Source organism: Amblyomma americanum, chromosome 1 (genome assembly GCF_052857255.1).
Source record: "Amblyomma americanum isolate KBUSLIRL-KWMA chromosome 1, ASM5285725v1, whole genome shotgun sequence".
NCBI classification, from domain to species: Eukaryota; Metazoa; Arthropoda; class Arachnida; order Ixodida; family Ixodidae; genus Amblyomma; species Amblyomma americanum.
The window spans coordinates 202,313,337-202,340,878 of record NC_135497.1 but is presented as its reverse complement, the minus strand read 5'-3'; the positions used below and the strand labels follow the sequence as shown (position 1 = coordinate 202,340,878).

At 46.2% G+C, this 27,542-nt stretch overlaps 1 protein-coding gene across 2 annotated transcripts in view; it reads left to right on the top strand.

Moving 5' to 3' along the window:
• Positions 1-2,240: 2,240 nt before the first annotated feature.
• The window catches only part of LOC144114504 (G-protein coupled receptor dmsr-1-like), a 662,808-nt gene continuing 637,506 nt past the window's right edge, over positions 2,241-27,542 (top strand). For both annotated transcript variants that reach the window (XM_077648290.1, XM_077648291.1), the window contains exon 1: positions 2,241-2,355. The gene's annotated coding sequence lies outside the window, so the exon portion shown is untranslated. The remainder of the gene's footprint in view (positions 2,356-27,542) is intronic.

Sequence of the window (27,542 nt, the reverse complement as noted above, 5' to 3'; positions counted from 1 at the left end):
GAAGCTAACGAAAAGGGTTCAGCTTAAGCTAAGGCCAACACAGCGAGCCATGGAAACAGAAATGACAGGTGTAACGTTAAAAGACCGGACAGAGCGGGTGAGGCAACAAACGCGGGTTAATGACATCCTAGTCCAAATCAAGAGGAAGAAATGGACTTGGGTAGGGCATGTAATATGAAGGCAGGATGAGTGGATTCCAAGAGAAGGCAAGCGTAGCAGTGGCCGGCAGAAAGCTAGGTTGGCGGATGAGATTTAGAGGTTTGCGGGGATATGGTGGCCGCAGCTGGCAAATGACAAGGGTTAATTGGGGAGACATGGCAGAGGCCTTTGCCCTGCAGTGGGCATAGTAAGGCTGCTGATGATGATGACGATGCAGGTTGAGGCTAGTTGCAAAACACCGGCCGCTGCGGCTTTGATGCGAAGCAGGTTAAGGCTAGCAACGCCTAGCGAGCGGTGCGCTGCCAGCACGCCGGCGGGCTGTACGTCGCTGCAAGTGCGTCACTAGCGTAGGTGCATTGTATTCTTGGTCCTATGGCTAAGGATTACCATTTCTTACATATCCAGTTATCGATGAATCCAACTATTTCGCGATCCCCTTGAAGTTTTATATTTCCTGGTTCGACTGTGACAATTCGGTAGAATTCGTCAGCCTGAGCCACAACAGCCACCGCCAGTGACTCCGGCCCACCTCCTGCCATGCGTAGAAGCGGTCATCTATTTCAGCTTGGACGCTATGGTAGATTTTACATACATTTTTTGGAGACATGCAAAGATGGATAAATTAGGAAGCTTCCAGAGAAAGAGAGGAGGTGGAGCCTGTCTAAATGTTGAGGACTAACGCTATAAAATAAAACAATTAACTGAATTCATATAAGTACCATGACCTTAGGATTCATTGTTCGTTCCCTACGTCTTTTTGTCGTACAAGTCTGGTCGACTGGCAGGCAATGGAGACACAAGTGCAACGAAGCGGGGGTTGTTAACGGCGTATATGCACCGCTATGCCCAATCTTTTCGTCATTCTCTTCGCAGGAGCCAGACACAGAGGAACACGGCAATGGTGGCCCATGTCGAAATTAGCTGGGAAACTTGGTAAACCGAGTGCGCGTGCAAGCCATTCCAACCCGGGCACCCACGCTAGCCGTGTTACTAAATGCTCGTTGCACGCGTGTTGCTCTTGCCCTCCTGCTCTTAATCCCCAAGCATGGCGTCATCAAGGTTTAGTTCTGTCGGCTCCCGCGGGTGTCGTATTTTCCCATGAGTACATACAGGCACGCACGTGCACACGACAGCAATCTCAGGCGTCAAAAGCGTCTGCAGTGACCCCACAGAGTGCAACGCCGCCTTTGCCCCTTTCCGCTGGGACAATGGACGACTGGACTGCTGGAAGGCACCTGAACGGCAGCAGCCGGCCATCTAAGGAGAGGAAAAAGCATTAATAACGTTTAACTTGTGATTTTTTCTGCCGCATACATTTTTTGAGCCTTATACGCACAATACACCTTCCTGATGGCGATGTAGGTGCTCAGAATATAAAAGGCGCACCGGACAGACCACCGGGGTGCACTTAAGTTAGCAAATGGTATTATGCTTTCTGCGGCAGATTGAGTTGCGCGTTTTAATGCGACAGGTAAGGAACCCCAAGGTGATAAAATTTGTCCATTGGCTGGGGCGAAGTGACGTCACCAGACGGGATCATGCCCACTGGCTGAAGGGAAATGACATCACCAGAAAGGAGCATTCCCTTTGGCAGGAGGTAAGTAATGCCACAGAAGAGAACGGACGTCACCAGGCCGAAAGTGACGTCACTTACGGCAAAGGCATCAAATGTTTCGGATGGTATCGCATTGCCAGCGCATGATGGGTTTAGGTGTCCCTGTGCTTTTTAATTAAAAACTTGATCCTTGAATGTACAGTTGGGTGCCGCCAAACTTAAGACCTGCGCTCAAAAGAAATGTGTGTAGTTTGCGTAGTCTTGCGTCTGCACCGGAACTAACTTCTTCGCGCGATCTTCCCAGAGAAGTGTTGGGCCATACGCGATGGGTCTCGGGCGCTCGTCCTGGGACGCCAGAGCAAGCGAGCTGGCCCGCCCCCGCGAGAGCTTCCAAGCCGGGGCAGCCGGTAAAGGCGGGCTGATTGCGCGCTGCTGCCCTGGGCTCGCAGTGGTGGCGGCAGCGGCGGCGCAGCCTCGGCGGACCCGAGCCAGACGGCGCTCGGAGTGCGACTCGCGCCCGGCGCCCCTCCTCTCGCGGCTCGAAGCAGCCGGGCGCTCCCAGTGGCGCTGCTGCCAGCGGAACTGACGAGTGCGTGGTCGCCGACGCCTCTGGATCGCGGCTTCGGGATCGTCACCCAAACGTGAGTGCGCTCTCCTTTGCCGGCTCCTCCGAGCGAGCGGCTCCCGGCGGGACGCACTGCGCGGGACGCCCCGGTGGCGTCCCGCGGCATGCTTGCCGCTGCACGGTCGCTGGCTCACCTTTGCGCATCACACGTGCTGCAACTGTCTTTGCTCTCGCGGGCACGAGCAGGCTCGAGCAGCTCGGCTGTTCTCTTTTCTTGAGGTGACAGTCCGCGTGGTCGAAATGAATGAGTGCCTGCAGGTGCTAATAAGACGTGGAAAATTCCTTGCTGACCTCAAGCAGAGGCAAGACTTCTTGGCTATAAGTTTGCAGTAAGCGCCAGGGAGTACTTAATAGGAAATATTTCTTTTTGGTTGTTGTTGCGGTGAAGTGTTTGTCGGGCAGTATAATTTTCTCCGGTCGCTGATAGTGTGCGAAGGACGGCTCCGCTGCACTTTTTGTCAACTTGACCATGCCTGTAATATTCGGAAGCCTGAAGCATTCTTGAAGGAACTCTTTTTTCGCTTTGTTTTTCTACCATCCTGGACGAGAAGTTTGCGTGGTGACAATTGAGGTGCACTAGTCGCAAAAAAAAACATTTTTTCTTCGCAGATAAAGTTTCAGTCAATGACTTGCTCGAAGTTGCGTAAGTCTAAAGCTCTGCTGACTGCTTGTTACTGCCGTGCAGCTCCCTATATTCAAGTCGGATTCTTATGCAGCCGCGGATAAAGAGAAAAAGACAGGTTGCACAACGCCGCAAGGAAGCTGATACGCTCATATCTTGTAGCACCAAAAGGGAGGGGATAGGTTTAGAGATTGGGGTCATAAAAAATTGATTGGCCAAATGCTGCAATAAGTCAGACGACAGCGAGCAACAGTTTCACCAGAATAAGTAACTTATGTAGTAGCCGTAAGCACAAATAAAGTTTAAATTTTGTTAAATTTGATTCTAGCGGTCCGGCACCGGCAGCTTCTCAACACCGTAGTTTGGCAAGTGCTAAATAGGGCTTTGCTTCTCATATAATTGTTATAATATTTTCACTAAAAGAGCTGCTTCCAAAACTCCGTTTTCTTTTTCATTTCAAACCTCCCTCCCATAGCAAAAATAAAACAAACGACGCTTGTAATGAATGAAATGGGCAAAGAAAATATTTACGCTTGCCGCGGGAAGTCAACCGGCATTGACAAATTATTTGTCCAAAAGTGAACGGCTTAGGGAGTAAAAATACGTCAATAAGGATTTTGTAGTAAAGTTGCCTCCAAACCTTTTGTTAGTCTCGTTGTCCCGCAAAGCATAAGTTCGGCCAGCTTTAGGTGCGGGTTTTCGTTCAGTATAATCCTGGGTAAACTATCTTCTAAAAAGGTTGCTGCAAAAACTCGTGTAAAACTCGGGCGCTTCAAAAAATGAGCCCCACTGAAGCAACGATGCATTTCCGAGCTCTTGTCAAGACGTCTTCTTTTATTCGCTCAGTTCTCTCCAACGAGGTCCTGGATCCTCTGCTTGGTTGTTATCCCTAGATTAAGACGCTTTCGCTTTTAGCAAGGATCAGTGATCGAGTGCTGCTGCTGGGCGGTGTTTACTGACTTACTTCATGAGGGCCCGGGGTAAAGACTAACAGCAGTGATCCTGGCGCCAGGATTTCGAAAGCCCTATTCTGGACAAGCTATCTGTTATTGTTTGTTTGTTTGTTTCCCATATAGCTTGGAGTTGTTTGTAGCTAACTACTGCGTATTTGGGAAATCAGTCCTTATGAAGCAACGGCTATTGAACCATTGTTCCCGCAGTCTACCAGGCCAGCACAGAAAAACGCGAGCTCGCACTGAGTTATTCCGCACTGAGATCCTCACGGCGTCTTCAGAGGCATAATCCCATTTTGTGTTCTGCTGCGTCGTCTCTACTTTGCCCGCGATGCGTGGCTGCTCGTATCGGGCATTAATGTCGCATCCGCAGTTACGCATGGTTTCATCATACGCAAGCGCGTAATCTATTTCTGCGTGCACAAATCACCCCGCGAGGCTCCTACTCTGATCTTGTTGCTACTATGGACTGCATGAGTTGCGTGTTTCTCGGAGCGAAAAAAAGGCCTAGGCCTACTTGGGGCTTGCTTGGCATTCGCATGGAACAGTGTAATGCCATATTCATCCTACACTAAGCCAGCGTGGCAAAGCAGACAATTCTTTGGCCCATCGCCATTAGTAAAGCTGCTGAGTAGTCAGAGGAACATAACTAAGTGTGCGACAGGTGGTCGAATAGAGTGCCGAACACGCTACCGAGCAAGTAACTCACAAAAAAAGACTTTCCTGTCTCATCAATAATCGACGGTAGCTGCACATACGTTCTCAATGGAAAATCGCATTTGAAACGCTTCACTATTCCTCAGTTTTCCTGAGCTTTCTTCAGCGGCCACTCTCCAAACGGGAGCCGATCTAGTGCGTACGTCACAGCAATGCTGTGCCGCAATGTCTTTTCAGGAAATATCGCTTCAACGAAGTTGGCAAGTACGGTGGAGTTGCAAATTACATCTTTCATAAACATTCACGAGATATTTTATTATTTGAAGATATACAAACGAACCTTTCATAGGTGTTCCGAAATGCCATTAAGTTTTGTTGCCGCTTGGAAACATTTCTTTGGTATACGCTTTGACCTCAACAAAGTAATGCATAACATCGTTCATGGGCGGAAAATTCCGCTGAAGTAGTAGCTTCTTGTCCATCACCGCCAATGATTCTGTTATCTGTTATTGAAAACAGCAATGTGATCCCGATATAGAAAGGGCACACAGAATTGCAAAGGCAAGGAGTTCAGCGAACACTTGACCGCTGTAGAATGGGGTAGCAGGAGACGAGACGCCCAAGATCTAAAGAAAGGAGTTCTTGATGAGGGAATTCGCTCAGAATCTAGTAGAAAGAACAAGAGATAAGAAACAGCGCGCACGGAGGCTGCTAGGCTGAGGACGCAGGCCCGGGACAGCGAAACCCGACTCCCACTCTTGCCTGCCAACGACGAATGAGGCCGGCTTCTAAACTGTGCGATTTAACTCGTGACTTCAGTCCGGAAAGACGAGAAAAGGAAATCTCGCTTATTACATTCGCACAAGTGTGATGCGTTAGTGCCTCAACCGATGTTCTATTTCTTTGTTTAAATGTAATGCCTGAAGACATCAGCAAGTTCTCACTCGCTTTGTTCATATAAAAAATAACCAGCAGTCCGGAGAGGGATATTGATATGTTTGTGCGTGCGCGTGTTAGCGAGTGAGCTTGCGTGTGTGTGCGTGTTTGTGGTTTTCCTGTCGCACCCTGTATATAAGTGATGCAGTGCGGAACAAAAAGCACTGTTTACAAGAACTTCTGCTGACATGTATAACAGCATATATTTCAGAACAAATCTGCTGTATCCGCGGCCGTGTACGCAAACGTTTTCATGCCCGCACACGCAAGCATTCGGCCACAACAGTCGCCAAACCAGGGTCTGTCTTCGCGGAAGCTAATTTGTGCTCATTTCCATATTCAAGTTGGTCGCCATCTAAATAAGCAACTTCCGAAACGTTTCTTTGGGCGCCAGCTGGCTGAGCATCCGCCTCTTAGCTGAGATGAGTTGCTCAGACGTGCGCAAAAATTTGTTAGCCACTTCGGTTTGCGTGCCATGCCACATCAGCACTTATGCGACATGTATATGACTGCTGGTTGAACTTTTGTGTCGTTCTGTTATGATTAGATGCTGTTTAATTTTCTACTTCATGTTTTATAACATCGCCCGAAACAGCAGGATGAACTCGTGGAGATCGCTTGCATTAACGTTCTTTATACGTACTATCGGGGACAAAAGTGGACGCGGGTTCGATCCCGGCCGCGGCGGTTGAATTTCGATGGAGGCGAAATTCTAGAGGCTCGTGTGCTGTGCGATGTCAGTGCACGTTAAAGAACCCCAGGTGGTCGAAATTTCCGGAGCCCTTCACTACGGCGTCTCTCATAGCCTGAGTCGCTTTGGGACGTTAAACCCCCATAAACCATAAACCAAAAGTGGTATGCTTCCCGCAGCGCGGGAGCCGGAACAACAGAAAACTGCATAGTAACGCCTTCTAAAGCACAAAACATCGAAACGAGTCAAGCGACATTCCTGCAGATAATAAAGGGCTCCCACTGGCTGTCTCGATCCCAGTTGCCGCCTGTAGATGGCGTTACGATGCCGTTTTCCGTTGCTCCGGCTCCCGTTGCGTGGTGTATACCACTTTTGTCCCCCATAGTTCTTTAAAGAGAACAAAATATCAGAACTACCTGAATTCCGGTTTAAACAGAAAAGTTTCACACACATTAGGCGCAAAATTTCCACTATTCTAAGCTAATTTTGCACTTAAAATTTCCTCTCTTTTCAAGGCCAACCGGGAGCTTCGCAAAAACAGTGTACTACCTTTGCATTTCATTCAATCAGGTTTTACAACGACCTTCATTGCCGTGAGAGTGGCCTTGGAGCCCGATTCCCCCTTGAGGGCTAATTTGATAACACTGGGTGACAATCTCGGCGGTAAATATCCAATACCCATCGCCGAGTCTACTTGAAGAGGTCATTTATTCTTACTGCTTATTGCACGACAAAACCAACATAACCTTCTCATCAAGCGAGAGGATCGATGATGCTTAGTTCGGCCAGCGCCTACAGTAGGAAAACAGAAACGAACGATACTCTGCGTAGCTGCTCCAAAACTCCCGCGCATAACACCCTAAGGCAAAAAAAGAAACAGGGAACAAAAGTTCAAACTAAAAGCTCGTTTCGTCTCACACAGCCCAGAAGAGGACCAGTCAATAAAGGAGCGACGGTCTGAAAAAGGACCCTTGAACCGGAATCGAACCAGTGAACTCGCGTTCGCCTCTCCAGGATCCTTCGCATTCCACAGTCAAAACTGCTCACCTAATCCGCGCGCGACCTAACGTAGAGACAGGCAGGCATATATGAATATTGCGTAATGTTGCGTGGAAATTCCTTGTAGCTACTATTTTTAACATTTTCCTTTGGCTGCCAACAGACATGCTGTTTCAGCACTAATGACAATCGCGGTTCCGAAACCGCGCGCCGCCCTCCTTCGGAAGGGGCCCACGCGTAGATTTTTCCGTTTAGTAAGTGCCGTGAAATTTCTACATCGTGCCGACGTGGTTACGAAACGGACACCGCTTTTTACGTGCTCCTTGGCTGCCCAAGCCTCATTCTTCAGAAAACGGGCTTTTTATTGCTAAGCTGGTCAAGTTTCTAAACTTTTCATTCTTAGGCGAAGGACATGGTCAGCGCCGAACCATGCAACTGCTGCAAAACATCAAGCCGTTGGGCTTTGTCGGGCTTTTGAGGCATTTCCAGGTAGGCATGTGGGAATCTACGTAACCACGCTTTTAAGCAATGAGCGCAAAAGAGGCGTAACACGGCTCCGTGATTAGACGGGACTTGCACCTATGTATATTTTTCTGCAATGAGAACCTTTAAGGGTCCAGGGTGAGATCTGTATTTTGAGACTTTATTTTGTAAAAACAAAAATCGGTTTTTACATTTTGTAGCCTACGGAGAAGAGATATCTTTAGCTTTCAGAAAACATATTACGATTGGTATTCGCAAATTCAAAAACGGTTTTTTTATAGCTTTTATTCCTCACATCGAGGAGAAAAGTGAGAGTTTTCCGAGGCTTTATTTGCATTTTTTTTTCTTCGAAATCATTTTTGGAGGATTATGTGCCGATTTCTCAGAAGATTTAAGGAGTAAGCCAACAAAATATTTTCCTGCTTTCAACTGATGCTGTTTTCAGAGACTAGAATCAATGGCTGAAGCCAATTTGGCGCCGCTAAACCCAACCCATCACAACTTAAGCCAATTTGTGTTTTTATGACTAAACTAAACCATTCACTGGTGGCAGTCGTATTGCACTGAGAAAGAAGAACATAATAAATTTACTTTTTTTTTCTCAAAGTGCATAATTTTTGTCCCAGTTACGTACAATAACAGTTTTTGCTCCCGTACAAAACTTCAGAGCTCTGCACCGGGTTGATTTTAAGAAGGGGGCACATTGCTTGAGAAAAGCAAAAACAAAATTAGACAATGCTAGGCAAATTTTTAATCTAGTTTTGAGCTCGAATATAAGTTGCACCCACTTAGAAGATTTGTTAGCAAACTTTATAGCCGCATTCTTTATCACAACTACTCTACAGTCACTTTTTTAAAACCCTTTCAAAATCTGACCCCACCTTAAGTACGGCTGCCGGCGAAGACACGTAACGAACAGTCTTTGCAAGAGTATTTGTTTGCACGTTGTTGCTCTTCCTTTATGGTTGAGATGACAGCATGTATTTGCCTCAGTTCTCATTTCACCCAAAAATGTGAAACCCAGGCGCGTTGAGTTTATTGCGTTGCATTCGGAAGCCGACGTGGACGTTGTTTCTACACCAAAACGCTCGGCCGGTGTCGTGTCTGCTTCAACCGCGCTACACTCGGCTCGCCACCTCGATGTGTGCGCAGCCATCGGTCACGCTTCCCCGAGAAAATTGAGCGCTAGCCGTCTCACTTCTCGCGGCCATCTGCGGTCAACCGTGCCGAGGAACATTCGCATCTGGCATTAAACTCCCTGCGCTGAATAGCACGCAAGTTTCTTTCCACGGTACGCGTGCCTCTTATTTTTCTCCGCGGAGGCGACTTTGATGGAACGGTGGTGTCCTCCGCAGGCCCGAGCAGCTTGCATGATTGAATGAATCGCAAGGCGCAGATGCACTCGCTCCTGCTGCCTAAGTGTAACGCGCGGGAAGATGCGTGCGACTCATAAACAATTACTAACGGTTTACTCTTTAAGCTTTCCTGGAATCGACTCCGCATAATTTGCACCGTGTCTTTCTTACTGGGAACAGAAGCGACATGAAATTAGAGGAACTTCAGGAAATGTTGTGCACACTATTGAATAGCTGACCACAATAAATGCTATATTTGCGGTGCACCGCAAAGAAAGATTAGCCGGTCTCTGGTGGGTCCATGCTGTATCGAAAGGAAAGAAAAAAATGCATCACACGATCTGAATATTCTTTGCAGCGTGACAACAGTCAGAATGGCCACAGAAGTCCTCAAAGGTCGACGGAGGATTCAGGGGCCATTGCCACTTTCAGGTTGTTCTTGAAGGAGCATGTATTTGCTGGAGAAAAGACCGGTGACGTATGTAACGGGTGCTGCCGGAAAGGCCGCTTCTAACTCCCCAGTCTCATTTGTTTTTGTACAGCGTTCCACATGCCCACGAGCAAGGACAGTTCTTGAACGGGTAACTTGCGTATATCGATTTACGGCCAGAAATGAGAAATCTTATTTATTCTCAAGTACTTTCTAAACAGGGACGCACACTGCTTTTGTACGTAGGGTGATCTGTCGTCGCGCTGAATGTGTGGTTGCACAGTTACGCTACGAGAGAAAATAATTTAGTACCTGGAAGAGGGGTGTGGGGCAAAGAGAAAAGTGGTAAATTTAAAAACGAAGATTCTAGATATTTTCCTCGGGCTGTGCAACTGCCGCTAAGCTTGGCAAGGAATGCGCAATTAAGGGCGTACAAGGTACACTGCTTTAACACTGTTGTCATCCTACTACTCACGTGCATGCCACACCAGTCGCCGACTATGGCCACAAATCTCCTTTCCTTCTCCCACCGCTCCGGAACCTCTGGAAAGCGACCCTGTCCTTGTCGCTGCGTGATGATCTCAGAGCCAGGAGTAGAACCAGGAGACCGTTCTTTGTGCTTGACCATGGTGCAGCGATATGGTTCTTTTTTTTTTAAATCATGTACTATCGGCTGTTAAATGTCCAGGACGTGCAAACGCTGATCATGTGCATAGGTTCCATGTCTACGATTAATCGCCTCATTTCACTCCCACAGATAAGAGCGCGTGCTTTTAAGTTTCACCTCCAGAAATGTAATCTCCAGCCAACAGCTACTAAAAGAAGCTATCGACTTCACTATAGCCGTTCACACGTCCTGGACACTTTTGTGAAGCGTGCTGTTAACAGTGCCCGATGGAGGTAACAACGGCATCTTGAATGCGCGAATTTACCGCGGTTGACTGTTTGCAACCATTGAAAAGACTTACTGTGCTGAGAAACTCATTGAATGTTGCGCGACATTTTTTCGAATTTTAAACTTGGAGCACTTTGTGACGACCTTAGCACTCAGTTACTCAGAAAGAGATTTAAGACTAAAAGTCAGTGTGCGGTGCTTTCTCCATTTTTCTAGCAAGCACTTTGTGCTGAATTGCGGCATGGCGTTCCAAGGTGATTCGCGGCGTTCCTACATGCGATAAAGTTATAGCAGCGGCTTCAGACTTCATATTCTATCCGTTTGATTTTCCAATAAATATACGAATTGAGCGGAACGGATCTCGAAAAATTGTGACATCAGCGATATCATTATTTTGTGGATTGTTAGAGGATTCGTAACATAACGAAAAGCGGTGAGTAGCCAGGTGTGTTCAGAGCGGGGTCACTGTTGTAAAGTGTCCGGGGCCGTAATAGTATAGCCATTCAATCAGTATTATATTCCATTTTCAACGTTGGTTCCCTATCTGATTGCCTCAAGAGACACCACGCCTCTGTTGCAGCTGCAATTAGTCAGCACTGCGCGCGATCAGGAAAGAGTGGAATCGAAGAAAAAATAATATTATATAGCATACCGGTCCTGACCCTCAGAGCATCTGTTGTTTCCACTTAACTGATGGTACACATTGTCTCGCTAACATGTAGCAAGGTTGCGGCATCCACCGCAAACGCCAGCGAACCAGTCGCCGAATAACGAATTCCGTTAGCCATTTAAAATGGTGCGTTACTGACCGGCGTTTTCGGTGCGCTATCGGACTGCCATAATTCCTGGAGTGACGAGCTTGAGATAGTTACGAATAGTTCTAGCGCGCGAAAGGCTTGGCGATTCGCTTGCGCGATCCGTGGCTTCCACTTCAATACCAACAATTTTTTTTTGGAGGGGGGGGGGGGTACTAGAGGCGTTCGATCGAGGTCCGAACCTGGCTCGCAAAAAGGGCAACACGTCGCTCTCCTAAGCGAAACAAAAAAGGGGCACACAACGCGCCACAAGGCAGTGAATCGACCGAACCCCAGAGGCAACCGCCCGTGGCAGATTTATAGCGGTAAATAGCAGGGAAAAGGGTAGATATGGAGTTCTCTACCATCCCTTACCGTGGTGTACTCCTGTCTGGGCCAGTTGCACTGGGGGTTCGCTGCAAGAGTGCGGCTTGTATGCCACAGGGGTGCGGTCACGCGGACAATGCCGCTGGATGGAGCAGACAAACTTCAGCCCTATTGTTGCGATCACGAGTGGGACAGGACGGTGCTCCGCTGCAGCGGCTATGTGGCCGCGGTGTGCAATGCGGCGCGCTCGCTTGTTGGCTTTCGCGGCTGATCGCGACACGACGGCCGCAGAAATTGGCTTGGCAGCTACGGCATCCAACTTCTTTCTGCGAAAATCGAAACAGACAGCCGCCGGCCAACACTTTTCTCGAGTCGCTGCCGAAGCGAATGAGCGTGAAAAGAGGCGCGTCGACGTCATCGAGACCTATACATCGCTATTTAATACGTCGTGCGCAAGACCAAATGGAGCGACGTCATTTCTTTTTGTAAACCTCAGCATTGTGAGAAAAAAGAAATTCGCGCAAAATTGTCTTTTTACGCGCGGCCTTTCTCATGTTTTGAACAAGTCCATGGGCCATAAAAGAAAAGCCACGAGCAAAGTACCTTTCGACCAAACTTTGGTGCATAGATTCTTCTCGTTGCCATGGTTCCTGCCGGAATGGACACTGTGTTTTAACGGTGAGACGGGCCTGGAAATGTTGCCATGACGCAGTGTATGCCGTCTTGAACTGTGCTCTTAAATCGCATGTTCACAGGGCTCCGGAAAGCATGGTTACATCTAAATATGATCGCCACCTAAGCTGCGCATTGCCCAGCCATAGTTATGCTGAGTAGACTTCCGCGTAAATAGCCCAATTTTTGGCATCATACACTTTCTAGCATTGATAGGACAACGATTAAGGGTGCTTATCCTGCAATGAGAGTTAAATAGGTCAAGGTAATTGAAGAACTGCTCTTATGATGCACGCAACCTCTCCCGTGTATACTGGGTGCCTGTCAAGGCAGAACACAAGTGGGATATCCTACTAGAAATGGAAACGAATACCTCCCTCTCACATGCTGCACGTGGCGCACTAGATTAATTGTTGAACGTTCGGAAGAAAAAGTGACTGAAGAAAGCAAAATTTAAGCAGATTAGATGAGAACATTTTCGGTCCGGCTTAATGAGGTAACGCCGTCTCACCCAGTGAACACTGCGCTTACAGACACGCTCAGCGTAAAATGATCCCGGCATATTGCACACATGCACACATTAAACGACGTACATAATATACGAGATGTGCTTTTGCCCACATTTTAATTGCGTGTGAACTATGATAACCGTTTACTGTCAGTCAATTTTACTTTTATTTATGCGTCGCATACAACGCCGGGCCATACAGGCACCCTGTGGAGTTGACACATTTAAGACTTTGTCAGCCGGAGTTACCAATGTCACGCTAAGAAGCTCCTCGGCCAAAACTTGCATCTTTCAGCCCGGAAGATTCACAGACTTTCGTAATTGACACCAAGGATGCATGCGCTGGACTCACCATTACGAACTTAGCTGCACGCGTTAACATTACACAAAAAACAAGTCCAGCTTTCTTGGACATCCCTTTTAACTGTGAGTCAACTGTGGAATATTGTGAGATAATGTAATTAAATTACTTATGGAAATGGTCTGACCATCCTATGCGTGCGAAAATATTCCTTTTAAACTTTGTCCTACTCTGGCAGCGAGTTGCTAAGACTACCATGGAAAACTAAAGTAGTTCGTGTTTGACCTAATTCGGAGACAACTGTGGATAATTGTGAGACACCGTCATGAACATATTGATTGAAATGGTCTTATCTAGCGGTGCATATCAAAATATTTCTTTTAAACTTTGTCCCGCACTGGCACCGAGTAGTTACGAGTGCAATGAAAAACTAAAGCGGTTCGTGTTTCAAATAATTCTGAGACAACTCTGGAATACTTTAAGACACTGTTATGAACACATTGATTGGAATGGCCTTATCTTGCGGTGCATATCAAAATCTTTCTTCTAACCTATGCACCGCATGCACTGTCACCGAGATGTTAAGCCTGGCATGGAAAAATAAAGCGGTCCGTGTTTGACATAATTCTCAGACATCTGTGCAATATTGTGAGACACTGTTATGAACACAGTGATCGTAATGGCCTTATCTTGTGGTGCATATCAAAATCTTCCTTTTAAGTTTTGTGCCACACTGTCACCGAGGAGGTAAGCCTGACATGGAAAATTAAAGCGGTCCGTTTTACAACTGCGGAATATTGTAAGACCCTATTATGAGCTCATTGATAGGAATGGTCTCATCTTACGGTGCATATCAAAATCTTCCTTTTAAACTTTGTCCCGCGCTGACACCGAGTAGTTACGGCTGTCATGGAAAACTAAAGCGGTCCGTGTTTGACATAATTCTCAGACAACTGTGGAATATTGTAAGAGGCTGTCATGAAGACATTGACAGGAATGGTATTATCTTGTGGTGCATATCAAAATCTTCATTTTAAACTTTGACTCGCATCGGCACCGAGTAGTTACGACTACCATGGAAAGCTAAAGCGGTCCGTTTTTCGAATATTTCTGAGACAACTGTGGAATATTGTGAGACACTGTCATGAACACATTGATAGGAATGGCCTTATCTTGCGGTGCATATCAAAGTCTTCCTTTTAAACTTTGACCCGCACTGGCACCGAGTAGTTACGACTACCATGGAAAAGTAAAGCAGTCCGTGTTTCAAATAATTCTGAGACAACTGTGTAATATTGTGAGACACTGTCATAAACACATTGATAGGAATGTTCCTATCTTGCGGCGCATATCAAAATCTTCGTTTTAAACTTTGACCCGTACTGGCACCGAGCAGTTATGACTGCGTTGGAAAACTATAGGGGCCCGTGTTTCAAATAATTCTGAGACAACTGTGGAATATTGTGAGACACTGTCATGGACACATTGATAGGAATGGTCAATCTTGCGGTGCATATCAAAATCTTCCTTTTAAACTTTTGACTCACACTGGCACCGAGTAGTTACGACTGACATAGAAAACTAAAGCGGTCCGTGTTTCAAATAATTGAGAGACAACTGTGGAATATTGTGAGTCACTCTTGTGAACACATTGATATGAATGGTCTTATCTTGCGGTGCATATCAAAATCTTCCTTTTAAACTTTGACCCGCACTGGCAACGATTAGTTACGACCGCCATGGAAAACTAAAGCTGTCCGTGTTTCATATAATTCTGAGACAACTGTGGAATATTGTGAGACACTGCTATGAACACATTGATTGAAATTGTGTAATCTTGTGGTGAATATGAAAATCTTCCTTTTAAACTCTGTACCGCACCTTCATCAAGTAGTTAAGGCGGCCATGGAAAACTAAAGCGGCCCGTGTTTCAAATAATTTTGAGACAACTGCGGAATATTGTAAGACTTTGTTATGAACACATAGATTGGAATGGTCTAATCTTGCGGTGCATATGACAATCTTCCTTTTAAACTTTGTACCGCATTGTCATCAAGTAGTTAAGCCGGCCATATAAAACTAAAGCGGCCCGTGTTTGCACTGCACTGGCACCGAGTAGTTCAGAGTTCTAAGACTGTCATGGAAAACCAAAGCGGTCCGTGTTTCAAATAATTTGAATGAATTGTGGAATATTGTTAGACATTGTCATGAAAACATTGATTGGAATGGTCTTATCTTGCGGTGCATACCAATATCTTCCTTTTAAACTTTGACCCGCACTGGCACCGAGTAGTTACGACTGCCATAGAAAACTAAAGCGGTCCGTGTTTCAAATAATTCATAGAAAACTGCAGGATATTGTAAGACATTGTTATGAACACATTGATTGCAAGGGTCTTGCGGTGCATATCAAAATCTTCCTTTTAAACTTTGTACCCCACTGTCATCGAGTAGTTAAGCCGGCCATGGAAAACTGAAGCTGTCTGTGTTTCAAATAATTCTGAGACAACTGCGGAATATTCTAAGATATTGTTATAACCACATTGATTGGAATGGTCTAGTCTTGTGGTGCATATGAAAATCTTCCTTTTAAACTTTGACCCTCACTGGCACCGTGGAGTTATGACTGCCTTGGAAAACTATAGCGGCCCGTGTTTCAAATAATTCTGAGACAACTGTGGAATATTGTGAGACACTGTCATGAACACATTGATATGAATGATCTTATCTTGCGGTGCATATCAAAATCTTTCTTTTAAACTTGGACCCGCACTGGCAACGAGTAGTTACGACCGCCATGGAAAACTAAAGCGGTCCGTGCTTCATATAATTCTGAGACAACTGTGCAATATTGTGGGACACTGTTATGAACACATTGATTGGAATGGTCTAATCTTGCGGTGAATATGAAAAACTTCCTTTTAAACTTTGTACCGCACTGTCATCAAGTAGTTAAGCCGGCCATATAAAACTAAAGTGGCCCGTGTTTCAAATAATTCTGAGACAACTGCGGAATATTGTAAGGCATTGTTATAAACACATTGATTGGAATGGTCTAACCTTGCGGTGCATATGAAAATCTTCCTTTTAAACTTTGTACCGCACTGTCATCAAGTAAAGAGTTTTTAGACTGCCATGGAAAACTAAAGTGGTCCGTGGATCAAATAATTCTGAGACAGCTGTGAAATATTGTACGACACTGTTATGAATACATTGATTGGAATGGTCTTATCATGCGGTGCATATGAAAATCTTCCTTTTAAACTTTGTGCCACACTGGCACCGAGTAGTAAGGTTTTTAAGACTGGCATGGAAAACTACAGCGGTCCGTATTTCAAATAATTCTAAGACAACTGCGTGATATTGTAAGACACTGTTACGAACACATTGATTGGAATGGTCTGATCTTGCGGTGCATATGAAAATCTTGCTTTTAATGTTGGTCCCGCGCCCGTACCAAGTAGTTAGATCTGCCAAAGAAAACCAATAGGGTGCGTTTTTGACAAGAAATAGCAGAAACGATACAAGCGTCCCGAGGAGGAATCTGCCGACATATTGACTGTTATGGTGTGATCGTACATTATGCGGAAAAATTGCTTTCATATACAACTTGCCGTTGAAAAAGTCCTCTTGTCCAGATTATCTGGGTACGGGTGCGCGGTATGTTAAGTGCGCCGTTATTGCACCTAAATACATCTGCGCGGAAACTGCAGAGATGTGTACATTTAAGTGAACGTCGTCAAGTAATTACAATCTTGGCCGGATTAAGGAGCATGCACGGTTATTTACCTCACTCCGTGGTAGCGCAGGGCACTTGTCTATTAAATACCAGCGCTGACTTTTCCAGCGGGGCGGCTCCTCTAAATTAGACGCGCTTCAGAAGGCCAACGGAGCAAAGGCTACTCATTAGGGCGTTGTCATACACAAGGGAAATAGAAATATTGATGTAGGTGAGAGAATTTTTCGCAGGTTCTCGTCAGCGAGAATTCGACTATAACTCGTTCGATGCCGCCTACGACCACTTCATGCTTCTAAGCGATAAAAGAATAGTGGCAATAACATCAGCCGGCCCCGCTTTGTATTGCCGGACACCCGTCGTACGCTCCACGCAGAGTCGATTTTGCAGAAACTGTGGATCCACGGCACCGCGCGCGAGACTTGAAACTTCGCTCACGCTGTCCTGTTAATAGAAAACTCGTCTAAAGCGTGAGGGCGAAACGCTGACACTATTCTCCTCGCCGCCAGCGGCATCAACGGCTGCAAAAAGGCTGCAGATAAACACGTGAAACGCTGGGTGCCGTTAACGCAGAAATGCATGCTGTAGATACGTTGGTACTTTATGCGAGACTCACATGAAAAGCAAAATAATGAAGCCGTAACAGTGGGACTCATAAAAAAAAAGTAATGAGATAGTATACTTTCGAAAAATGCTGCCAGTGAAGTGGATCTAAAGCGTTGGGCTTTATCTCGAAATATGCTGCCAGTGAAGTGAATCTGACGTGTTGGCCTTTCGCATATACTTAGGAAGACTTGGGGCCAGCTGCGTTAATTATTTCTAAGTATTAATTACAGCTCAGTTAATAAATCAGCTTTGCAAGTTTTCGCAAACATCTTCACTTTTGCTACTATACACAACCTTCAAGCTCAGTAAAAGAAGTGTTCGGTGTTCGTTCACAAAAAAAAATGATAGTGTTTTTTTTTATTCTTTTGTACGGTTCTTCGATCCCTACATCATTTGGCGTTTTTTTTTCAAAAGTAAAGCCTTCTCTGCGCCGACGAGGGAAATTACAGCGCCAGCTACGGAACCGATCGGCTTGAATTACTGGGGATCAATATATTGACTTCACCGGCTCATTTGATGAAACATACTCACATTTTCTTTGTGTTCCTCGTTATTGCAAGGAAGCGATCAACAGCCCTGTCCGCTGCAAGTAAATTACGGCCTCTGCAGCTATCCCTACATCCTTCAGCGCGTTTCTGTTATTTAGGCGGGGCGTTATTAAAACCCCACATTTTTTTAAAACTGGAAAACAAAATGTGGAGTTGCCAGCCAGTGATGCGGAGGAAAAGTAAAGCGTGTGCTTTGAAGCCAGCGATAGAGACGCTTCCGCTTTTCATGATGATGAAACTCTCTGTGTGTAAGTAAATTTCAAGGCACCTAGGGAAACACTTGCAACTGCCGATCCTCCAGACTTTTCAAGTCCACCCTACTGCACGTTGAGTTGGAAAGAGAAGCGGAGGGCTTTGCGCAGTGAGGATATTAGAGCGTTATATTGCATATGGACTGTAAAAAAAAATCGAGAGGAAATGCTAAAGCACGAGATGTGGAACTCGCTGAAGATCACTACAAAATAACTTTATATCTTGCGGGCTCGAATAGCGCCCGCATTTCAGGACACCAATTAGAGGAGAGCGGGGTAAAATGCGACACAAATGTGCAAATTGTCGCCGTTTTTTTTATTGTCAGATGTAAAAAAAAAATATTGCCGAATTATTTCCTACAATCCTGGCATCTCGAGGTTCACCAAAATATGACTACCTGAGTAGGAATTCTGTGAAATTGAAGGAAATATAAAACTTTAAAATGTCGCAGATTGTCCAACCGCATGTTGCATAATGAGGCAGTGCACGGAATAAAATGAGGCGCCCTTTCAAAAATCAACATATTACTCATCCTTGCGACAACAAATTCACATAAAGTTGGCTCCTTAGACATCCAGACAATCTATGCGACCTTATTTTAATGAAAGATGCTTTAGTCAGACCGAACGTGCCCCATTTTTGTTCCATGCCCCACTACAGTCCATTCTACAGCTGGGCTGTGCGTTTGGCCTGGCTACACAATTTTGAGTTTGCCGGCTTTGTCGCGATTTCTTTTTGTTTGAGTGTCACAGTTTTTGGCCTTTTGCTGAGCCATGCTGAAAGGACATGCGATTTGGCGCGATTCGTAGGGCGTGATTACGAGGTTTTGAATGTGACTTTAGGTGGACCAAGATAGACCGATCAAGGCTTGATCTTTTGTCAGAATGTGTTGCGCAGGTACTTCTTATTGGCCGCCGGTCACAGTGCGACGCTGAGCTTTGCAAGCCATTTTATACACTCCGTGCCTTTCGTATGGTCTCATTTTCTTTACTGTTCTGTGATGGGCGGCTTTGGGAACACCAAAACGCTTGATTGCGCTGGTGCTGCTAACGTCTCTGCAGCAGTGCATTCTCCTTTGAATTCTGCGCGCTAGTTCGCATTAAACTTTTCCTTTTTGTACATTCAGAGCATGCCAGAGAGGGGAAAACACGAGTAGAGCGTTAGAGAAAAGCCATAAAACCACTGCATCTAATTTAGTCCGCCCACGATATCGCAATGAGACGTTTCGTCCCACATGCAGCCTGCTGCAAAAATGATTCTTAAGAACCCTAGGTAAAATATCCTTGGAGCCGCCGTGGTGGCTGAGTAGTTATGGCGCTTGGCTGCTGGCCCGAAAGACGCGGGTTCGATCCCGGCCGCGGCGGTCGAATTTCGATGGAGGCGAAATTCCAAAGGCCTGTGTACTGTGCGATGTCAGTGCACGTTAAAGAACCCCAGTTGGTCCAAATTTCCGGAGCCCTTTACTGCGGCGTCCCTCATAGCCTGAGTCGCTTTGGGAAGTTAAACCCCCACAAATCAAATCAAATCGTAAAATATCCTTCTCCTTAGCGCAAGATAAGATAGGTTGATTGAGCTGCACAATTTTTAAAAATATGGTGTGCATAATGTAGCGTCTTCTGGACCGCTTTTTCGTCCACCAAGGCTATCTTCGCTTTTAATTCTCTGCTCAGAAAGGGCCTGTCTGGTAAAATTCAAACTGCATATCTGGGAAGCCATACCAGAGAAATTTCAAGTTAATAAGATTGCACATTTAGAAGTTTGGGGATGCTAAGTAACAGAATGTCACATTTTGTCTCATTCTCATAATCTGGTGATGGCTGACGTTGTTTTCATTTCCTCGCTTTGATATTGACTGTTAGATGGTAGCAGAGGAAGTTCCGAAGAAATTCATCGAATGCGGGGCCTTCAACCCCCATTGTTCGGAGGGCGGCCAAGTGCGAGCCCCGTATAGGTGGTGTATTGAGCACCGGTGTAATAGCTATCAGCCTGCATTCTCCTGCGCGAGTCTTCTTCGCTCGTAAAATTCTTGCCTTTTTTCCGGGGCATTTGAGACTTCTTGCTGACCCTTCCCCCTCCCCTCCCCTCCCCTTCCACTACCCCTCCCTTCTTCCAGTGGCCCCTTGCATACGCTCATTTTGCCGATGTTCATTGCATGAGCGTCGGTAAGCGTGGAAAATAACATAAGCGCGGCTGACACAGAGTGCATCCAAATCAAGAAGAAAAGTTTCATGGCCCATTAATGTTTGATTCCATGATTAGCATGGTGCTCGTCTGCTGCGTTGCATGGCTTTTCTTTCATGTCGGCTTTTAGTAACCGAACCGGGGCGTAAATAACTGCCGTCCTCAAAGAACATGAGGAAGCAAGACGTATAGCTCAAAGGAAAGTTTCAAAATAAACCGAAACACGAAGGTGTTGTGTGTTAGTCACAAGTTACACGTTAATTTCGGCTTGCTACTCACTTTAAAGAGAAGCTGAAATGTGTTTTGATTAGAAGTCGAGGTGAGTCAACAGTTTCAATGTAAGAAGCTTCTAGGTGAAGCGCGCCAAGTAGTTTTGCGCAAACATTTAAAATGGTGACAAAATCGCCGCTTAAAACAATGACGACGTTCAGGCTCCTACTATCTGCGTCGGATGGATGGAAAAAAACTTTATTGGCGACAAATTTAAAATGTTCGTTACCCTTACGGGTCACTGGGCGCCGTGGTCGATCCTCGGTCCAGGATCCCGCACCTGACAGCTGCCAGCGTGGCTCGGCGTACGATAAATCGTTGGGCTTCCTCGTCCTGGCTGGCCAGCAAGTGCTCCCACTGCGCCACACTCGGGTGGTCTATTCGATGGATGGATGGATGGATGGATGGATGGATGGATGGATGGATGGATGGATGGATGGATGGATGGATGGATGGATGGACGGACGGACGGACGGACGGACGGACGGACGGATGAATGGATGGACGGACGGACGGACGGACGGACGGACGGACGGACGGACGGACGGACGGACGGACGGACGGACGGACGGACGGACGGACGGACGGATGGATGGATGGATGGATGGATGGATGGATGGATGGATGGATGGATGGATGGATGGACGGACGGACGGACGGACGGACGGACGGACGGATGAATGGATGGATGGATGGACGGACGGACGGACGGACGGACGGACGGGTGGATGGATGGATGGATGGATGGATGGATGGACGGACGGACGGACGGACGGACGGACGGACGGACGGACGGACGGATGAATGGATGGATGGACGGACGGACAGACACACGGCTGGATGGATGGATGGATGGATGGATGGATGGATGGATGGATGGATGGATGGATGGATGGATGGATGGATGGATGGATGGATGGATGGATGGATGGATAGATGGATGGATGGCAGGTCCATGTTACATGCTCTAGTGTAGGCTTACCCTGGCACAACGGACATTCGTCTACGTATTGTGTAGGGAAAATCTCGTGTAGTTTGTGCAGGTGTGGGTAGGTACCGGTTTGTAGTCTGCGCCAGTGTACCGTCTCCTCTTTGGATAGTCTTTTTTGTGGAGCTGGGTAGCTTTTCCGTTGACCCCTGTAATGATCGAGTATGTCTGAGTACGTGGGGGTAACCGGGTCAAAGGTGCTCGTGGTGCAAAGTGTTGAGTCTTCTCGGTTGACATACCCTCGAGCTAACTCGCCTGCTGCCACGTTATCCCTCATCTTCTGCGTCGGAGAAATTTAGGATGACGTTATTATTGCTGGAATTTCAAATTTCCGCTCCCTTTGCCCACGTGCTGCCGTGCGTCTTCCGACGCCGCCAAACAACACTTCGTCGGCTTTACCTTTAGTGGTGTTGTTCTTCTTCCATCAAGCAACGGTTCCTTCACTTCAAATGTTCTGCCCCCGTACATGACGTCATCACTACGACCCTGCCCGGCTCTGTGCATTGCGGAGAAGCATTAACGTCTATGCGACTTCATTCGGTGATCACATCATTTTTGTAATACACAAAAATGCTCCTCATTCTTTACCTGCAAGTTTCACTCATTTAATCCCTTAAAGCTCGTGGAATTCTAAGACGTCTTCAGCCGCCATTTAAAGGGGTATAAACACCAATGTTTTGGTAGCGTATTTTTGCTTTCGAATGATACGTAAGACCTTAATAAACATTCATCAGAACGTGAAATTCGCATAGGTTCAGCACCTAGACTTTAATTGAATTAATTCTTGCATGCGGGTTGTTTTGGTTTCAGGAGTCGAAAGATCATGTTACATCACAAGTGAGCACCAGATCACGTGCAATACTATCGATCTTCGTTGATTTGCTGTCATTCCGGCTCTTTAGCAGTTTAACGTAAAAGTTCAAATGAATTAAAACGACAAAACAACGGCTCTATTGCAGTTTTTACATGCCTTACGTTATCTCATAATCACTTGTGACGTCGCAACCATCGTCTGGCAACTGAGACCACAATACTGAAACTAGAGAGGAAAAGATTCAATTACAATTTATTTATTGAGTGCTGTCAAATTTCACGTCGTAATCCATGTTTTTTTTTTTAATGTCGTACGAATCATTCCAGAGCAGAAACACACTCAAAAAAGTTTAGGGTTTCCGCTCTTTTAAGGAAGCTGTCTTCACTTCACTAAAACGACCTGCAGTTTTTGACTATGTGGTTCGGGCCTTACTAAAATATGGCTGGATTTATCGCGAGAACCCTACATTACTGACCGTTACACAAGAATTCTGAAATCTTAAGTGCCAGTAAAATGGCAGCAACGGTCCTAGTGGTCAACTAGAAAAACACCTGGCTTAAGGAAGCGCACTTGCGCTTCCTCATCCAGGTGAGGAAGCGTTCCGTCAACCACGCCCTGACTTTGTCAGCTGAAAGACATGCGGCAGTAAGGAGAGAGAGGCTACCTAGAAACAAGCGAATAAAGCAACAAACAATAATTTCCTGCTTTCCTGACTTTCCTTAGGAACCATAGAGGTTTTTTAGGGCAGCATTGGAGGCTCCGAGTGCGTCATCGAAGGCCACAGGGTGTGCTGTGTACTTTTGATACCGCTTTGTTGCTTATAGTTGGTAAATGAAACCAGTGAGAAACACGCGAGTACCCCTGCGGACGTAGACGGGATTTTGCTGGTTTCACCTATCAGCTGTAACGGCACGGACTAGCCCAGCAAGCCGCCCTTTTCTTCCCATCTTTTCGTACTTTTATCTCAGGTATAGTTTCTTTGAAGAGGTAACAGAAAATTAGACGTGGAGTAAATTTCTTTGCCACATTGTTTAAAAAAGTAGTATACTACATATCCTCGTATTAGCGAAGTCAAGAGGACAGCGACATGCATTAATATATAAACGTCAACGAGATCAGAGTGAAACTAGGGAGCGTATAGTGTATATAATTTGTTCCTCACAATTCTTAAAGGGATAACCTTTTTGAATAACAGAATTTCTAACACAGAGTTTACTGAACACAAATTATTCCGCAAAATACGCTGAACTTGGTCACACTTGAAAAAGCATTTAAGTTACAGTGTGCTCAATAAGCGACGCCGTAGTTGTGCATCATATTCAGCGACTATACTGCGGCGTATAATGTGCTTTAACGACGGCTTGCATGAATGATAGCGCTGGTACTTTAGCGCATTTACGTAGCACTCAAAGTCGTTTCGCTTACGTGCCCGTTCACAACCGACTATTTCGTAATACGCGGGAAGCACACTCTGTAATATAGTACCTTATACGAAGGCCGAAGAGTGTTCGCGCCGCAGGGAGACTAGACTTCCCTAAAGGGTTTACTGCTGTTCGCATACCACTGCGATAAAAAAACGCACCGCATCAGCACTTCACCGCAAAAATATAAAAATTAAGAAAGAGAAAAACTTTCGTTCTTACAGCCTGTCTCACATTCGAAAAGGTTAATAATGCATGAGTCATCATACAAACCTTTGTATTCCTAATCGACGAAAAAAAGGGCTACTGTGTCCGTTGTACGCGGCCTATCACCTTTCCTTAGCTTCTTTATTTTTAGGAGGCGACAAATGTTACTCTTTTGCAGTAAGCGTTACGCAGAGGAAATGAGAAGAGTTTCTTTCATAGGCACATTATGAGAACAGCAGGAGCATAAAAAGAACTGCGCAGTTTAGTGACAAATGCAGGGAAAGACAATCTACGCCCTTAAGAATGGCACAGTGGCTAAAGCTTATGCTGGCAATCGTGTGACAGCGATTTCAACGGATGTACGTGAAAAAAAAAAGAATGGATGGATGAATGGAACGTGCTAGAAATTCGAGACGACCCCTTTTCTGAGAGGTAAAGGCGCGCCTCTAAAGGAGTGTACAGCTTCAAAAGGCAGGCGCCCCAAATGCTTGCTTAGCGAGATCTTCTCGTGGACTAATTTTAACTCCACGGGAGCGAGGAAATAGATGAAATTAAAACTGAAAACGCTTATAAAACCAAAAGGAGAAGGTTGCGGTCAACGAGTGATTATCAAAGGGTGTCAAAAGCGCGTGCTCAAAGTACCTCAAATCAGCGGGAAGCTTCCTTACCGGCTTTATATGCGAGCGAAATTTTCTGAATTATGAAGTGAACGCAAAAACTGATATCGCTCTTCAGCGCAGCACGGCGTGGTAGCGGGCGTATAGTATAATTTAGCATTGGTCGCGGCCTTCGAAGTAGCAAAGAATAGAACATAGTATGATGAGGAATAAGTGAAATCGAGCGCAAGTGCTCGCCTGGAAAGTTTTTCACACTCCGCACTCGTGCTGCGTATTCGAAACAGTGTAGCAATTTGTATAGCGTAAGGGCAACGTTTAATCAATCGCTGGAAAAACCATGATGGGGGGGGGGGGGGGAGGCAGGAGTCTTTTTTTGTTTTCTTGGCACGCTAGGTGGTGCTCACTTCTTAATTAAAAGTGCTCGGAGACCCACTAGTAGCGCTCAGGCGCCGAAGATAATATCGCGTTTCTTGAGATCAACAAAAGACCAAATGAAGCGCGCCCATCAACTCAGCGAGAAGCCTATCATTTCGCAATTCACTCGCGTCGCTCTGAAAGAGCATTCAAAAGTATTTTGCGCAAGTACCTTAGGCGTCGTGCTTTGCTAAACTAGCATATACATAAATGCTAGATTTGGTAGTGCGTAAGCGGAAATTTATATCCTGTGTGAATTTTCCAGGGTACGTGACAATTCACGGTGCCGTGAAAGCCGTCTGCTCGTGCCGCCGCGCGAGCCCGGAGACGGAGTCAAAACCAGTGTGCCGACCAGGTCTTGGCGAGGTCGGCGGCCGAGCACAACTCATTTTACTATGGGACGGGCTCGCAGTAACGGCAAAGTGACTAGAGTAGTTCCTTTACTACGGCGCTGGCTAGTTCCGAAGCGCCCTCATCTACGGCATCGATGGAAAATCAGCTAGGCTTAGCGATGACCAGGGCAGCCGGGAAGCAGCGCAGTTCGTCGCCCGGCGCTCCCGCTGGCGGCGTCGTTGCCGAAAGCTCGGCGCTTGCGCAGGCATGCTATCGTTTCTCGAATATAACAGGCAGCCTTTCTGATAGCATGGCTGTTTTGTCTTTTTCTGGTGTGAACGTAAAGTAGAGCGAGCCAGCTCGCGGGCCGACTAGCCTGGATCCCGTCGGCCGCGGTCATAAAAAATGAGCTTAAGTTTATTTTTGGCGTAAATCATAAACGCTAATATAGAGAAATGGGAAAAATATAGCATGTTTGCGGACCATCGGCCAACTGCCGTCTTGTGGGAGACCAAGCGCTGACGTCAACACGCGGTCGACTGTTTTCACCGGCGCAGTGTGGCATAGAGCCAGACATCACGACGACATGGTTTTGGCCGACCGAATCGGCCGACTTTGGGCCTAGTGTAACAGGCCTTTAAAAACTACAACAGACGACAAGCAAAGGAATCCGACGCGCACCGCAATCCAAGATGGCGAGAGCAGAGCCGGTCCAAGAAAAGCGCCCCCCCCCCCCCCCCCCCCCCCCCACCTTCGAGGCCTGCCGTGGGCGACAGAGACCGGAGAGACGCTGCGCTGCCGACGCTGCTGCTGGGGTGCGACAAACGGAAGTCTCAAACTGAACGTCCGCTGATGACGTATTAATGGGCGGTGCCCGGTCCCAGAGCTGTTTTCTTTATTTTTTTCTGGTGCCCCCCGTGTACGAGTTGAAGCGGGAGAGGAGCGTAATTTTTAATCATCTATATCTTCGTTGTTATTGATGCTAGCTCAGAAACTCTTGCGCTTGGGTGACGAGTCATGGATTTACTATATCACCGTCTGCTTTACGTAGCCTCAATTAATTTATTGCGTAGACCCTTTACCCAACACGAAAAGTGGTCTAACTTTATAACTTTCCGTGAATAAGCGGCTACCTGTTCATCAAAGAAGTTTCAGGCGAAAAAATGGAAAAGTGTACAGTGGAGCTTACATATCGTTCCGAGAAAAGTGGCATAGGACGAGGCAAAAGATAAACATTTTGGTCCACCATCCGTAAAACTTTGCAACATCAACAGCAGAAATAATTATTTTATGCCAAAGCAAGGGAAGCGTCCGCATGGAATTCATGAGGATAAGCAAGTGAAGTCTCAAGAGAGTAGTTCGTACATTAAGCGCATCGTCACCGCTGCAAGGTTCGTTAAGTGTCATAAAACGCAATTCACGCATTCTTCCGGAGAAAGGTTTAAAACACTGTATCTTTGCTCCTTTATTATTTTTTTGCTAATATCTTTTCACGGGTGTGAGAATAAGTATGTTCTAGAGGCTCCGTTTGCACTCCTACGCACTCATTACTGATGGATATGCTACCTACACACAACGCTTATCGCGGAGGATGTTACTTGAGCGTAAAATCGTTTCATTAAAGATGGCTGCCTTAGTGAACACACGTTCGCGCTCTGTAAAGAAAGTAATAACGGCGAGGTTTTGAGCACTGTGTGTAGGCGTTTCGCAAGACACTTGACTCTGGGGTGTCAGAAGCAGGGTGAACAAACTCTCTGCGGTTTTTGTTCTATTCAACATTAGGAGATATTAGTGTTTTACTAACCTATTATTTTTCACTGTTTATTTGCATCGTGTGATATCGATCGAGACAGCTGTCAGTGTTTAATTAATATCAGTTACCAAGAAAATCAGCTCTGTGATGTACCAATAGCTGCGGGCAGCCACTCTACTAACAAAAAAAAACGTTGTGTTCAGAGCCTGCTGGCTCATTGCTGGCATAATTGATTTTTCCGGTAAAAAGCGTACTATATCATGTTGGGGAACCTCTCGACGTCCTCTGTGGCCATATGCTGGAACTTGGCACTAGAGGCTTTCGTTACAAGTTCGAAGTATGCATTTGTATATCGCGTGCATTGAAAAATCAGCGCCAAGCTGCTTGACATTGCATCTCGGCCATCACAGCTCACGGAGTCTTATATCTTCATTGAAATG